Source organism: Schistocerca piceifrons, chromosome 8 (assembly GCF_021461385.2).
Source record: "Schistocerca piceifrons isolate TAMUIC-IGC-003096 chromosome 8, iqSchPice1.1, whole genome shotgun sequence".
Taxonomy (NCBI): Eukaryota; Metazoa; Arthropoda; class Insecta; order Orthoptera; family Acrididae; genus Schistocerca; species Schistocerca piceifrons.
The window spans coordinates 90,332,931-90,347,753 of NC_060145.1; the positions used below are offsets into that span (position 1 = coordinate 90,332,931).

At 45.1% G+C, this 14,823-nt stretch overlaps 1 long non-coding RNA gene across 1 annotated transcript in view; it reads left to right on the forward strand.

The window, feature by feature from the left end:
* Window positions 1-560: 560 nt before the first annotated feature.
* The window catches only part of LOC124712040, a 101,375-nt gene continuing 87,112 nt past the window's right edge, over window positions 561-14,823 (forward strand). The window contains exon 1 of the long non-coding RNA XR_007005569.1: window positions 561-680. This is a non-coding gene — a long non-coding RNA (uncharacterized LOC124712040). The remainder of the gene's footprint in view (window positions 681-14,823) is intronic.

The window sequence follows — 14,823 nt, forward strand, 5'->3', positions numbered from 1 at the left end:
ATGTTCTGAGATGTTTGGATGACACTTTCCCTATTCTTTCAATTATCAGGAGTGAAAAAACTTGCAACACCACCATTTACAAGAACTTCCACACTGAATTCTGCTGTGGACATTGATAAACTGTATTGTCAATGCTTCTTCCAATATTTTGCTACTGTATTTCTATTTTTTCGCTAAAAGAGTAGTCCCTTATAATTTCATTTCCACCTTTAAGATGCCAAACTGCACAGCCGACAGTTCACACAACACACTCAGTTTTGGACCAAAACAAACGAGTCAGTACAGAAATAAAACGCCAGAGGCGATGCTGTAAACTCACTTGTCTCGAGTTTCCAATTGAGACAAGAAAGCTGATCAAGTAAAAGTGGCTTAAATGTGACCCCACCTGCGACTCGGGGTGACAATGCATAGGGCTTGAGTGGGTAACCACAGAGACGCAGGCGGTGGCCGCACGGCTGGGAGAATAGACGCTGCACTGGAACGGGCAGGCGTGGTGTCGGCGCTTACGGGTGGGGGAAGGCTCCTACCTAGCGCGGCCGGGACTGCGAGGTCAGGAGCGGCCTTGCAGAGTTCGCTGGCGCCAGTTGCACGCCAGCCGGCTGCCAGCATGCGAGCCCCCGCGAGTCTCGTCCTCCTACTCGTCGCCGCCCTCGTCCTAGCCGCCCAGCCTGAGGTCTCAGGTGAGCTTATTGTGGGTAATACCGAGAGGATACATAGTCGTTGGAAGACCTTCAGTGTTAGTCCTAGACCGGAGGAATGTCGGTCAAGAGGAGTTGGCGAGACTAACTCTCGTGTTTGACCCGCGACGTAACGGTAATGGTTGCTGTGACGACACTTCATCTGCATCTACATGATTAGTCTGCAATTCACATTTAAATGCTTGGCAGAGGGTTCATCGAACCACAATCATACTATCTCTCTAGCATTCCACTCCCGAACAGCGCGCGGGAAAAACGAACACCTAAACCTTTCTGTTCGAGCTCTGATTTCTCTTATTTCATTTTGATGATCATTCCTCCCTATGTTGGTTGGGCTCAACAAAATATTTTCGCATTCGGAAGAGAAAGTTGGCGACTGAAATTTCGTAAATAGGTCTCGCCGCGACGGAAAACGTCTTTGCTTTAATGACTTCCATCCCAACTAGCGTATCATATCTGCCACACTCTCTCCCCTATTACGTGATAATACAAAACGAGCTGCCCCTCTTTGCACCCTTTCGATGTCCTCCGTCAATCCCACCTGGTAAGGATCCCACACCGCGCAGCAAAATTCTAACAGAGGACGAACGAGTGTAGTGTAAGCTGTCTCTTTAGTGGACTTGTTGCATCTTCTAAGTGTCCTGCCAATGAAACGCAACCTTTGGCTCGCCTTCCCCACAATATTATCTATGTGTTCTTTCCAACTGAAGTTGTTCGTAATTTTAACACCCAGGTACTTAGTTGAACTAGTTGAACTGACAGCCTTGAGAATTGTACTATTTATCGAGTAATCGAATTCCAACAGATTTTTTTTTTTTTTTTTTTTTTTGGAACTCATGTGGATCACCCCACACTTTTCGTTATTTAGCGTCAACTGCCACCTGCCACACCATACAGCAATCTTTTCTAAATCGCTTTGCAACTGATACTGGTCTTCGGATGACCTTACTAGATGGTAAATTACAGCATCATCTGAATTACAGCATCATCTGCGAACAACCTAAGAGAACTGCTCAGATTGTCACCCACGTCATTTATATAGATCAGGAACAGCAGAGGTCCCAGGACGCTTCCCTGGGGAACACTGATATCACTTCAGTTTTACTCGATGATTTGCCGTCTATTGCCACGAACTGCGCCCTTCCTGACAGGAAATCACGAATCCAGTCGCACAACTGAGACGATACCCCATAGGCCCGCAGCTTGATTAGAAGTCGCTTGTGAGGAACGGTGTCAAAAGCCGTCCGGAAATCCAGAAATACAGAATCAACTTGAGATCCCCTGACGATAGCGGCCATTACTTCGTGCGTATAAAGAGCTAGCTTCATGACGGGCATTTGGATTCCTATTATCGTGTTTGTTTGGTTCTGACAGTAATTATACACTGACGTGACAAACTTATGGGTTACCTTCCACTATCGTATCGGACCTCCTTTTGTCCTGCGTAATGCAGCAACTCGACTTGGCATGGACTCAACAAATCATTGGAAGTCCCTAGCAGAAATATTGAGCGATGCTGCCTCTGCAGTCGTCCATAATTGCGCAACTGTTGCTGGTGCAGGATTTTGTGTACGAACTGATCTTTGCATTATGTCCCATAAATGTTCGATGGTATTCACGTTGGGCGATCTAGGTGGTCAAATCATTCACTCTAATTGTCCAGAATGTTTCTTAAACCAGATTTTTTTTCGTGGCCCAGTGACATTTTCATCTGTAAAATTTCCATTGTTGTTTCGAAACATGAAGTCAATGAATTTTTACAAATGGTCTCCATGTAGTCGAACATAACCATTTCCAGTAAATGATCTGCTCAGTTGGACCAGAGAACACAGTCCATTCCACGTCAGCTGGCCGAGGTGGCCGAGCGGTTCTAGGCGCTTCAGTCTGGAACCCCTGGACCGCAACGGTCGCAGGTTCGAATCCTGCCTCGGGCATTGATGTGTGTGATATCCTTAGGTTAGTTAGGTTTAAGTAGTTCTAGGTTCTAGGGGACTGATGACCTCAGAAGTTAAGTCCCATCGTGCTCAGAGCCATTTGAACCATTCCATGTCTACACAGCTCACACCCTATGGAGACACCATCACCTTACACGGTGCCTTCTTGATAAGAGTTTTTAGCATACTGCAGCCCCGGCAGCAACTGTGATAGACTAATATTTGGCGAATCAGCCGCAGTTGCACAAAATTTTCTGGTCTTTACCAGGTTTCGGCTAAATTAATCTAGCCTTCTTCAGAAGCATAAAATTTCTGTTCATCAGGATAGAGGTCAGGAGCGGAGGGCGTTGTAAAATGAAAAGTAATGAAGTGGAATGGACCCAGTTTATTCCTGTAACGATGATACATTGGTGCCTACGTAGGGCTGAGCAGTCCCAAGAGGGGTTGCCGACTGCTCATCAGAGAGGCAGAGGCTAGAGGAGCGACTAATCGGGGCCGAGGTCAGAAGCTAAGAGAGCGCGGAGCTGTTTCCAAGCCGCCCTCGCCGCTCCCGGCCGCTTCCCCACGTGATCACACGATTAGTCTCTGATTGGAGGATTGATTCCGCCAACGCGTCTTGCTAGTAGCGTACCCCCGTCAGCGCAAACAACCCGTGAGACTTGAGTCTGACCGAGGAGCACGTGGCAGGAATGTGCCGACCATGGTCTTCCGGCCAGCACCTTCCACCACAGTATGCGCAAGCCGGCTACGGCCGAACATTATGCATGGAAAATTTATTTAATAAAATTTTGTCGGCAACGATCCCTCTTGGGGGGTCTCCTCCCTGCACATTTCTATAACATGCCAGAGTAAGGCACAGTTAACATTAAAATTAAAACCTTTAGTGCCGTGGTACCATGTCGAATTAAAAGTACTTAGCTGAAGTCCAGCCCCGGCATCTCTTTACCACGCGGTCGGTTGGTAGCGGCATTTCCGTTGGCACTGACCGCTGCACGCGGAATTTTTAATTCGACATGGACCACGGTACTACATGTTTTAATTTTAATGTTGACTGTGCCTTACTCTGGCATGTTATAATAATTTTATATTTCTGAATAAGTCTATATTAATTTAGCCGAAACCTGGTAAATACCAGAAAATTTGTGCAACTGAGGCTGATTCTTCAAAATATCCTTCTTAATAACCTGAGTTATCAACTGAAATCGGGACTCTTCTGAGCAGGCCACGGTTTTCCAGTCGTCTAGGGTCCAATCGATATGTTCACGACCCCCAGGAGAGCTGCTGCAGGTGATGTCGTTAGCAAACGCACTCGCTTCGCTCTTCCGCTGCCGTAGCCCATTAACGCAAGATTCCACAGTTTTGTCCTTGTGAATTAGTCCGTCGCGGTTATTTCACGTAGTGTTTTGCTTGTCTGTTAGCACTAAGTAGACGCCGCTCCTCTCGGTCGTTAAGTGAAGGCCGTCGGCCACTGCGTTGTCCAAGGTGAGAGGTAATGCCTGAAATTTTGCATTCTCGCCACATTTTTGACACTATAGACCTCGGAATATCGCATTCCCTAACGATCTCGGAAATTGCACAGGGGCTTAATTAATTAAAATGCAAATAATATTTTTAGTAGCTGTATGTCCGGTTACGAAGTCTCGTAACCGGTTGGCCCTGAGTAGTATTAGTACGCAATCTGACTGCATAGAATAACAATAAAAAATGAAAGGAAATTTCCGTTAACACAGCAACTATAAAAAGCTACGAAACAACAAAGCACAAGTGTAACTGTTCTGTGTGTGGAAGTGTGATTCAATGTACACATCTGGCACGGTTCTTCCTCAATACGACAAGATATTTTAAACACCGTTTACACTGAAGTAATTCAAAAACCAGAAATACTATAATTGCACATAGAAACCAGAATTACAGTCTAATACATGAACACAAGCCAGATGCTTTGTTGACTGAACCTGTGACCAAGATGCATTGTCATTTAGGAAATTTGAAGAAAAAAAATTTTTTGTTGCCTTCATATATATTGACGAAAAATACACTGTGATCATTGCAACATCCCCAATCGAACAGCATCTGCTATCTCACCCAACAGAACAACTGCACACGATGGTGTTGGTGGTGGTGTGTTGGGGCTTATGGGCGCTCAACATCGAGGTCATCAGCGCCCTGACACACATTAAAAGGAACGAATGTGGACAGACCTAAGAAAACTAAAGCACACACTCAAAGAAAGCAGGAAAAGAAGGAAAATGCTACATAAGAAAGTAAAACCTAAGGAATGGGGAAACATAGCAACAAGAATGTCACAGGAAATTGTTATTGGCTGGCCACTTACATAAAATATGGGCGAGTTTGTCACAAACTGCACACGACATGGCCTCAACTAGTACAGCTATCGACATCCTCTCAACAAGCACTGCCCACGGCAACCTCTGAACTACTACTGCCACAGTGGAGGCGGCTGAATAATACTCTTTGGCGCAGTCTCTGGCGCTGTGACTCAGTGTAGCCACCTTTCAAAATGGAATGTCCCATGCACCTAGCTCCAACTAGTATTCCGAGATCACATTCTGTTCATTCCCGTCGTGCGCCATAATCACGATGGAAACTGTTGTGGACTGGCAAGACAGCCAATCCACAATGACGGGTAGCCGAAAGGCACGCGTTTAAGCTCACGCAGACTGGCGTGAGGTCTGGAACAGGACAATGTCTTGAGAATTGCAAATAAAGTACGAAGATCTTGGAATACTTCACTTTAATCCATAATTGGTGTACAACGCTCTTGACGGTACATTAATAACAATCTCAATATAAACTGGTAATGGCGCCTTGCTAGGTCGTAGCAAATGACGTAGCTGAAGGCTATGCTAACTATCGTCTCGGCAAATGAGAGCGTATTTGTCAGTGAACCTTTCCTAGCAAAGTCGGCTGTACAACTGGGGCGAGTGCTAGGACATCTCTCTAGACCTGCCGTGTGGTGGCGCTTGGTCTGCAATCACTGACAGTGGCGACACGCGGGTCCGACGTATACTAATGGACCGCGGCCGATTTAAAGGCTACCACCTAGCAAGTGTGGTGTCTGGCGGTGACACCACAGAAACCTTTCCATATGAATCACTTCAGTGTAAGTGACAGCTCCGTCAATGCATTGCTTTTTATACAAGGCGTGTTTTTTAAGTAAGTACCGTTCCGTTTTGAAATTTAAAAAAAGACGTGCTAAAATATCTCAATAATTTTATTTTTACATGAAAACCTGTACCTTAATCTACTTTTCTACATAATTTCCGTCAATATTGAAGCACTTGTGATAACGTCGTACCAGTTTTTGAATACCCTCCTCATAGAAGTCTGCTGCCTGACTTGTTAACCACTGCATCACCACCGTTTTGACTTCGTCATGAAGACGCTGACCGCCCAGGTGTTTCTTCAAACGCAGGAACAGATGGTAGTCACTGGGCGCAAGATCGGGGCTGTACGGAGGATGATCTAGAGTTTCCCATCGAAAAGATGAGATCTTTGGTCTGATTCGCCACTTGCGGACGGGAATTTCAAAACGATGCCCTTGCTCAACTTGCTACATCTTTTGTTCTGAACTGAACGGCGCTGATTGTGCAATGTCTTACAGTAAGTTGCTGCATTGATTGTGTCATTACAAGGCAGAAATTCCACAAGCAATATTCCATTTCTGTCCCAAAAAACCGTGCGCATGATTTTCCGGGCAGAAATTGTTTGCTGAAACTTCACTTTTCTGGGTGAATCTGAATGCCGCCATTCCATGGACTGTTGCTTAGATTCTGGTGTGACGTAGGCCACCCATGTTTCATCTCGAAGAAACACCTGGACGGTCAGCGTTTTCAAGACGATGACGAAGTCAATACAGTGGTGAAGCAGTGGTTAACAAGTCAGGCGGCAGACTTCTATGAGGAGGGTATTCAAAAACTGGTACAATGTTATGACAAGTGCCTCAATATTGACGGAAATTATGTAGTGAAGTAGATTAAGGTACAGGCTTTAATGTAAAAATAAAATTATTGAGATATCTTAGCATGTCTTTTTTAAATTTCAAAACGGCACCAACTAAAAAACACGCCTCGTACCTTGTATGCGCGATCCTACCGCCATCTGTATATTTTCAGGCCGGCCGCGGTGGCCGTGCGGTTCTAGGCGCTGCAGTCCGGAACCGCGGGACTGCTACGGTCGCAGGTTCGAATCCTGCCTCGGGCATGGATGTGTGTGATATCCTTAGGTTAGTTAGGTTTAAGTAGTTCTAAGTTCTAGGGGACTGATGACCTAAGATGTTAAGTCCCATAGTGCTCAGAGCCTTTTGAACCATTTTTTTTTTATATTTTCATATCACTATCCCATGAACTTTCGTCATCTCAGTGTATGCTGGCGTGCAAAACCTAAGGACGTAATTAACTTTCATGATGTTGCACTGGTAAGTAACATTGTTAGATGACACTACGGCCATACCGCTTGGACCAAACTGCTACAGTGTAGCACAGAACGTAAGTGAAAGAAATAAGCAATGAGACGAACAGAAATAACACTTTACTCATAGACACTACTTACATTGAAGTCACCGCGATTCATGACGGTCCCCTGGACATTACAAACGGCAGGACATGGTTCTTAACAGGGCATCTGATCACCACAGACGTCAGTGCATGCTCTCCAACGTTTCCCACGCTAACCATAGGACTGGAAAGATGTTACAGCGAGATTGAACGCAGTTTTCCGAAATTCCTTCACCAGGGAAGACGAATGGAATATTCCAGAATTTGAAACACGAACAGCTGCTAGCCTGAGTTTCTTAGAAGTAGATACCTTAGGGGTTGCGAAGCAACTGAAATCGCTTGATACGGGCAAGTCTTCAGGTCCAGATTGTATACCGATTAGGTTCCTTTCAGATTACGCTGATACAATAGCCCCCTACTTAGCAATCATATTCAACCGCTCGCTCACCGATAGATCTGTACCCACAGATTGGAAAATTGCGCAGGTCGCACCAGTGTTTAAGAAGGGTAGTAGGAGTAATCCATTGAACTACAGACTTACAGTAGGGTTTTGGAGCATATACTGTATTCAAACATTATGAATCACCTCAAAGGGAACGATCTATTGATACGTAATCAGCATGGTTTCAGAAACTTCGCACGAAGTAATGGCCGCTATCGACAGGGGATCTCAAGTTGTTTCCGTATTTCTAGATTTCCGGAAGGCTTTTGACACCGTTCCTCACAAGCGACTTCTAATCAAGCTCCGGGCCTATGGGGTATCGTCTCAGTTGTGCGACTGGATTCGTGATTTACTGTCAGGAAGGGCGCAGTTCGTGGTAATAGACGGCAAATCATCGAGTAAAACTGAAGTGATATCAGGTGTTCCTCAGGGAAGCGTCCTGGGACCTCTGCTGTTCCTGATCTATATAAATGACGTGGGTGACAATCTGAGCAGTTCTCTTAGGTTGTTCGCAGATGATGCTGCAATTTACCGTCTAGTAAGGTCATCCGAAGACCAGTATCAGTTGCAAAGCGATTTAAAAAAGATTGCTGTATGGTGTGGCAGGTGGCAGTTGACGCTAAATAACGAAAAGTGTGAGGTGATCCACATGAGTTGCAAAAGAAATCCGTTGGAATTCGATTACTCGATAAATAGTACAATTCTCAAGGCTGTCAATTCAACTAAGTACCTGGGTGTTAAAATTACGAACAACTTCAGTTGGAAAGACCACATAGATAATATTGTGGGGAAGGCGAGCCAAATGTTGCGTTTCATTGGCAGGACACTTAGAAGATGCAACAAGTCCACTAAAGAGACAGCTTACACTACACTCGTTCATCCTCTGTTAGAATATTGCTGCGTGGTGTGGGATTCTTACCAGGTGGGATTGATGGAGGACATCGAAAGGGTGCAAAAAAGGGCAGCTCGTTTTGTATTATCACGTAATAGGGGACAGAGTGTGGCAGATATGATACGCGAGTTGGGATGGAAGTCATTAAAGCAAAGACGTTTTCCGTCGCGGCGAGACCTATTTACGAAATTTCAGTCAGCAACTTTCTCTTCCGAATGCGAAAATATTTTGTTGAGCCCAACCTACATAGGTAGGAATGGTCATCAAAATAAAAAAAGAGAAATCAGAGCTCGAACAGAAATGTTTAGGTGTTCGTTTTTCCCGCGCACTGTTCGGGAGTGGAATGGTAGAGAGATAGTATGATTGTGGTTCGATGAACCCTCTGCCAAGCACTTAAATGTGAATTGCAGAGTAATCATGTAGATGTAGATGTCAGTTGGCCCTAAGGAACTTCTAGTGTGAGGTCATTCACATGAGTACTTAAAGAATTCTGTCCAGTTAGTCTTACACGATAAATCACACAAATTTCAAGATTGCCATTTGCGCTAAATTACTGGGGATAACAGTTACGCACGACTAAAGTTGGAAATGTCTCATACATAATATTGTGGGGAAGGTGAGTCAAGGACTGCGTTTTATTGACAGAACAGTTAGAAGATGCAACAAATCCACAAAACAGACAATCTACGCTGAACTTGTCAGTCTTCTGCTTTGTTGCCAGATGGGATTGATTAAGGAGATCGAAAAAGTACAAAGACCGACAGCTCCTTTTGTATTATAAAGAAATACGGGAGGGAAAGTCACTGATACGATGCGTAAATTGGGATGGAAATTATTAAAAGAAGGCGTTTTTCGTTGCGGCGGGATCTTTTCACGAAATTTCAGTCACCAGCTTTCGCACCGGAATGTGAAAATATTTTGTTGACGCTCACCTGCATACGGAGAAATTATCATCGTAATAAAATAAGAGAAATCACTGCTAGCGTAAAACTGATTTGGGTGTTAGTTCTCCCCGCGCGCTGTTCGAGAGTGGAACTGTCGAGCAAATAGTCTGAAGGTGGTACAATGAACCCCCCGACAGACACTGAAGCGTGAATTACAGAGTAGTCATGTAGCTGTAGATACAGATGTAGATTTAAGTCGCGGGACGAGTAGGTCAGTCCATTCGCCTAATATCCTCTCTTTCCAAGAGCTCTTACGCGTCCAGTGTTCGATGTGATCGCGCTTTGTTACCCATAAAAATGACGTCAGGGTCGATTGCACCTCTAAAAACAGGCACATGGGGAAGGAGTACATTATTACACTAACGTCGCCCAGTGAATGTACCGTGTTCAAAGTTATGCGGTGGTGCCACGAGCACAGGGACTGGACCAGTGTGCAGTGGAGTCGCATGTCCTTCCCAGATGAGAGAGAATTTAGTCTGCGTAGTGATTCTGGACTTATTCTCACACGGCCAGAGGTGGGAACATGTAATGCACGCAGGGACATTGTCGAACATGATCGTTTTTGTGATCCAGGTGTTAGGGTGTGGAGAAGTATACTTTACATGGGCGTACTCACCTCTAAATCTTTGAACGTGGCATAATCAATGGTCAAGGTTATTGTGTCTCGTACTTCTCCCCCGTATGCGTCTTTTCAGGACTGCATTCACCACTGCCTTCGTTCTGATGGATGACAATGCTTGATCGCATTGGAAGTCGCAGATGAAGGAGCTCCTGGAACGAGAAGATATTCCTAGAATGGACTGGCCCACCCCTTCCCGTCAAACATTTGTGGGATGGGTCTGGGGACATATTGCAGCACGTTCACACATACCAACTGTAAGATGTCGTGGTCTCCTGGCCATCATTGCTTACATATTCCGCCCTCACAATCATATTCCGCACATCAAGAGGCTTCATTCGAACCCAAACTCGATAATATAAAGTCGATGTTGTATGAATTCATGTAAACGATATGCAAATAACAAGTAAATCGCAAGTGCGCACCGAGCTTGAAATACCTGAGGCTGGCTTACACACACACATTCAAGACACGACGGTCACAAAAGCTTTTAGTATGGGAGAGGCAAACTGTATGCCTGGAGGCCGGTCCCTTCAGAGGACGAGTCAACCTATCTACATCGGCCGGCGACCACCCGTAGAGCAGACAGCATTTACCTGAGGGAAAGGGACAACGACCCCGTGTTCGGCTTAAAAGCAAATTCCGCTACATTGTGTGGGAGCGCCCAGCCTACACAATCTTTACAAACATAGGAAGCAGTTTCAGAGGTTTTCACAGGGAGACAGCAAACGCCAAGCGCCTACGCTACAGATTTCCGGATTGTTGGCCTTAAACGAAACATCATTTTCCCATTTTAGAAGAGCAATGCTGATCGGCAGACGATATTCCTGACGCCTTGAGCTGAAGGAGTAATGGAAGAGACCGAAAGATATACACCTTCACATCTGGCGTGGAGACGCGCCATTCCATTGTCGCTCTTAGAGTGAGGAACAAGTCTCTCCTCAGTACATCACTGGGAGAGCACCTCGTCGAGAGCGAATCGGAGTGCGACTCTGTACTGATTCCTTGCAATTAAGCGTTATTCACTGTGTTGGCTGCCACCCTTATTGTGCAGTGCAAATGGACAGAGTTATAGTTAAACGCCTGCGAGCGAATTTTTGAGTGACATCGCGGTGGACTGGTTATCTGAACGGTTTACCACGCCAGTAGTTAGACTAGGGGCGAATAGGAGTCCTTGACTTCATCAAGGCGTAGGTAGAGTTTGATTGGCGAAGGTCAATCCAGATAGAAGAGAGTTATCTTATTTGTCAGCAGCGAGCGGTGCAGACAGCAGTCATGACAGCTTATGGTATTGTGCGCTACAGCTCTTGCGAGCCCCATATTTCCTCCACAACAGTACACTTCACTGCATTTCACACGCGTCAGCCTCGACCATACCTAGCAACACTCTAACAGATAATTATTCAAGTTGAGTAGGCGCGGCTGTCAGCCATTTTGCCAAGTCAATAACAATCTTAAGCTTTGTATAGAAATTTTATTAGTGAACCCTATCCTTAAGAGGTAACTTCACATTCCGAAAAGAACCTGGAAATAACTTGTTCAGTCCATAACTAAAAGTGCCATTGTGATTTCTCAGAATTTTTACAAAAAAATAATAATTTTCGTTAGTTTTATGTTTTTCTTACACTAACTAGCACTACTTCAGTACCCAGGTATCCCACTAGTTACATAAGAAATTTTGTGAATTTTTGTGTCATTTCCTTACAGCGGACGACTCCAGAAGATATTTATTGCTGAAAGTTATTCAGCCATTTCTCTTTAGAACGTTAAGAGCGTCTGTCTGACTTCTGTAGTAGTGTGGGGGTGGAAATTGCATCTTGCGGGAGCGACAGGGAAAAGGGTACATCTCAGATTAATTCGTTGCGCAGAATGACAGAATAGCACCCACACGTTCGCTCACACAACTACTGCCCATCACTGTGCTGGCGGAGGAATGGGGCGCCCTATGATAAGAACTCCTTAACAACCTCATGGTGTTCCCTGGTGATGAAGCACCCTGATAAGAACCATGTCCCGCCGTCTTTAATGCTCAAGAGACCATCAAAAAATCCGTTAATACGGTGTAATTATTGTCTGCGTATGAAAGTGTCATTTCTGTTCGTCTCATTGCATATTTATTTCAGTTACCTTGTGTGCTATACTATACCAGTTCTTCAACTGCAGCGCCTGTGCGACGTGGTTATCGTCGCCGTTGGCGGCGCAGTGTTCCTATGTACAAGGCATTGAAAGCAAAAGACAGCAGCAGCTTATTGGTGGCCCAAATGTGTTTCGTGGACTACGAATGCAATTCACGTGTGATGTTTCTGCTGTGTCTCCACTTTTCGTCAACCTATGTTTCTTGACAGTGACACATCTACATCTACATCATACTCCGCAAGCCACCTAATGGTATGTGGCGGAGGGTATCTGATCCACCCAACCCTGTGCCATTCGCGAACAGTGCGTGGGAAGAATGATTGTCGGTATGCCTGTGTATTGGTTCTAATTTCTCGAATTTTCTCATCGTGGTCAATACGCGAGATGTATGTGAAGTATGTTGTGGGTTGGCAGGACAGCCAACACCGTGATATTAGAGGAAGCCGAAAGGCACGCGTTTTAGCTCACGCAGGCTGGCGTGAGGTCTGGAACAGGTCAAGGAAATTAGACTTTAGCAAAAAACGGACGTAGCTGGTGGAATACTTAACTTTAATCCATAATTGGTGAACATCGCTCTTGACGGTACATTATTCATAATCTCAATAGAAACTGGTAATGGCGCTTTGCTAGGTCGTAGCAATTGACGTAGCTGAAGGTATGCTAACTATCGTCTCGGCAAATGAGAGCATATTTTGTCAGTGAACCATCGCTAGCAAAGTCAGTTGTACAACTGGGGCGAGTGCCAGGAAGTATCTCTAGACCTGCCGTGTGGCGGCGCTCGGTCTGCAATCACTGATAGTGGCGACACGCGGGTCCGACGTATACTAACGGACCGCGGCCGATTTAAAGGCTACCACCTAGCAAGTGTGGTGTCTGGCTGTGACACCACAAAGTAATATGTTGTCTGACTCCTCCTGAAAAGTGCTGTCCCGAAATTTCAGCAGTAAGTGTCTCCGTGAAGCACAACGTCTCCCTTGTAATGTCTGCCAGTGGAGTTTGTTTAGCATCTCCGTTACGCTCTCTCGCCAGCTAAACGATCCCGTGATGAAACGCACCGCTCTTCGTTGGATCTTTTCTATCTTCTCTACCAGTCCTACCTGACAGGGATCCCAAATAGTTGAACAATACTCAAGAATCGGGTAAACAAGCGCCTTATAAGCCACTTCTTTCGTTGATGAGTTACATTTTCGTAAGATTCTTCTGATGAATCTGAGTCTTGTGTCTGCTTTTCCCACTATCTATTCTATAAGGTCATTCCGCTTAAGGTCACTCTGGATAGTTACGCGTAGATATTTTACGGCAGACGCTGTCTCCAGCTGTTTGTCATCAAAAGTGTAGCTGTACAGTAGTGGATTTCTTTTCCTATGTATGCGCAGTATGTTACGTTTATTTCCGTTCAGGGTCCACTGCCAGAGTCTGCACCATTCATCGATTCTCTGCAAGTCCTTCTACAGATTCCTACTATCTTCTGGCTTTTCTACTTGGGTATAAACAACGGCATCATCTGCGAATAGCCTTAAAGAGCATCCGACGCTTTCTACTAGATCATTTTTATATATTGTGAACGGCAATGTTCCTATTACACTTCGCTGTGGTACTCCGGATATTGCCTTTACATCTGTCGATTTAGATCCGTTAAGAGCGACGCGTTAAGTTCCATCTGCAAGAAAGTCTTGAGAATCCAGTCGCAGATCTGCTCCGATACTCCGTAAGCTCGTATTTTTTTTCATTAAACGGCAATGCGGGACTCTGTCAAATGCCTTACTGAAATCAAGGAACGCGGCATCAGCCCGTCCTCGGTAGTCCACTGCGCTGTGGATCTCGTGGAGGAACAGAGCGAGCTTCGTTTCGCAGGATCTCTGTTTGCGGAATCCATGTTGATTTTTATAGTGGATCTGTTCATTTTCCAAGAACGTCATAATTCTTGAGCATAAAGCATGTTCCATATTTCTACAACAGATTGACGTCAACGATGTAGGTCTATAATTGTGTCGATTTGTCTTATGGCCTTTCTTAAAAACGGGAATGACCTGTGCTTTTCTCCAGTCGTTAGGTACTTTTCGTTGCTCAAGCGATCTACGATAAATTACTGCTAGAAGGGGAGCAAGTTCTTTCGCATAATCTTTATGGAATTTTATAGGTATCTCATCTGGTCCTGAAACCTTTCCACTACTAAGCGATTGCAGCTGCTTTTCAATTCCGCGATCGGTTATCTCAGTATCTGCCATTTCGACGTTTGCACGACGATTGAAAGGAGGGACAGTGTTACGATCTTCCGCAGTGAAGCAACTTCGGAAGACAGAATTCAGTATTTCGGCCTTCTGTTATCTTCATTTTCGGTGCCGGTGTGGTCGCTGAGAGAATGAATTGATGATTTTGACCCACTTACTGATTTTACATACGACCAAAATCTCTTAGGGCTTTTACTCAGGTCGGTTGACAACATCTTACTTGAAATCATTGCACGCTTCTCTCATTGCTCACCTCACGGTCATTTTCGCTTCGTTCAGCTTTTGTTTGTCAGCTGGGTTTTTACCTCTCTTGAATCTGAGATGAAGTGCTCTTTGTTTACGTAGCGCTTTTCTAACACGGCTATTAAACCATGGTGGATGTTCCCTATCCCTTAAAACCTTACTCGGGT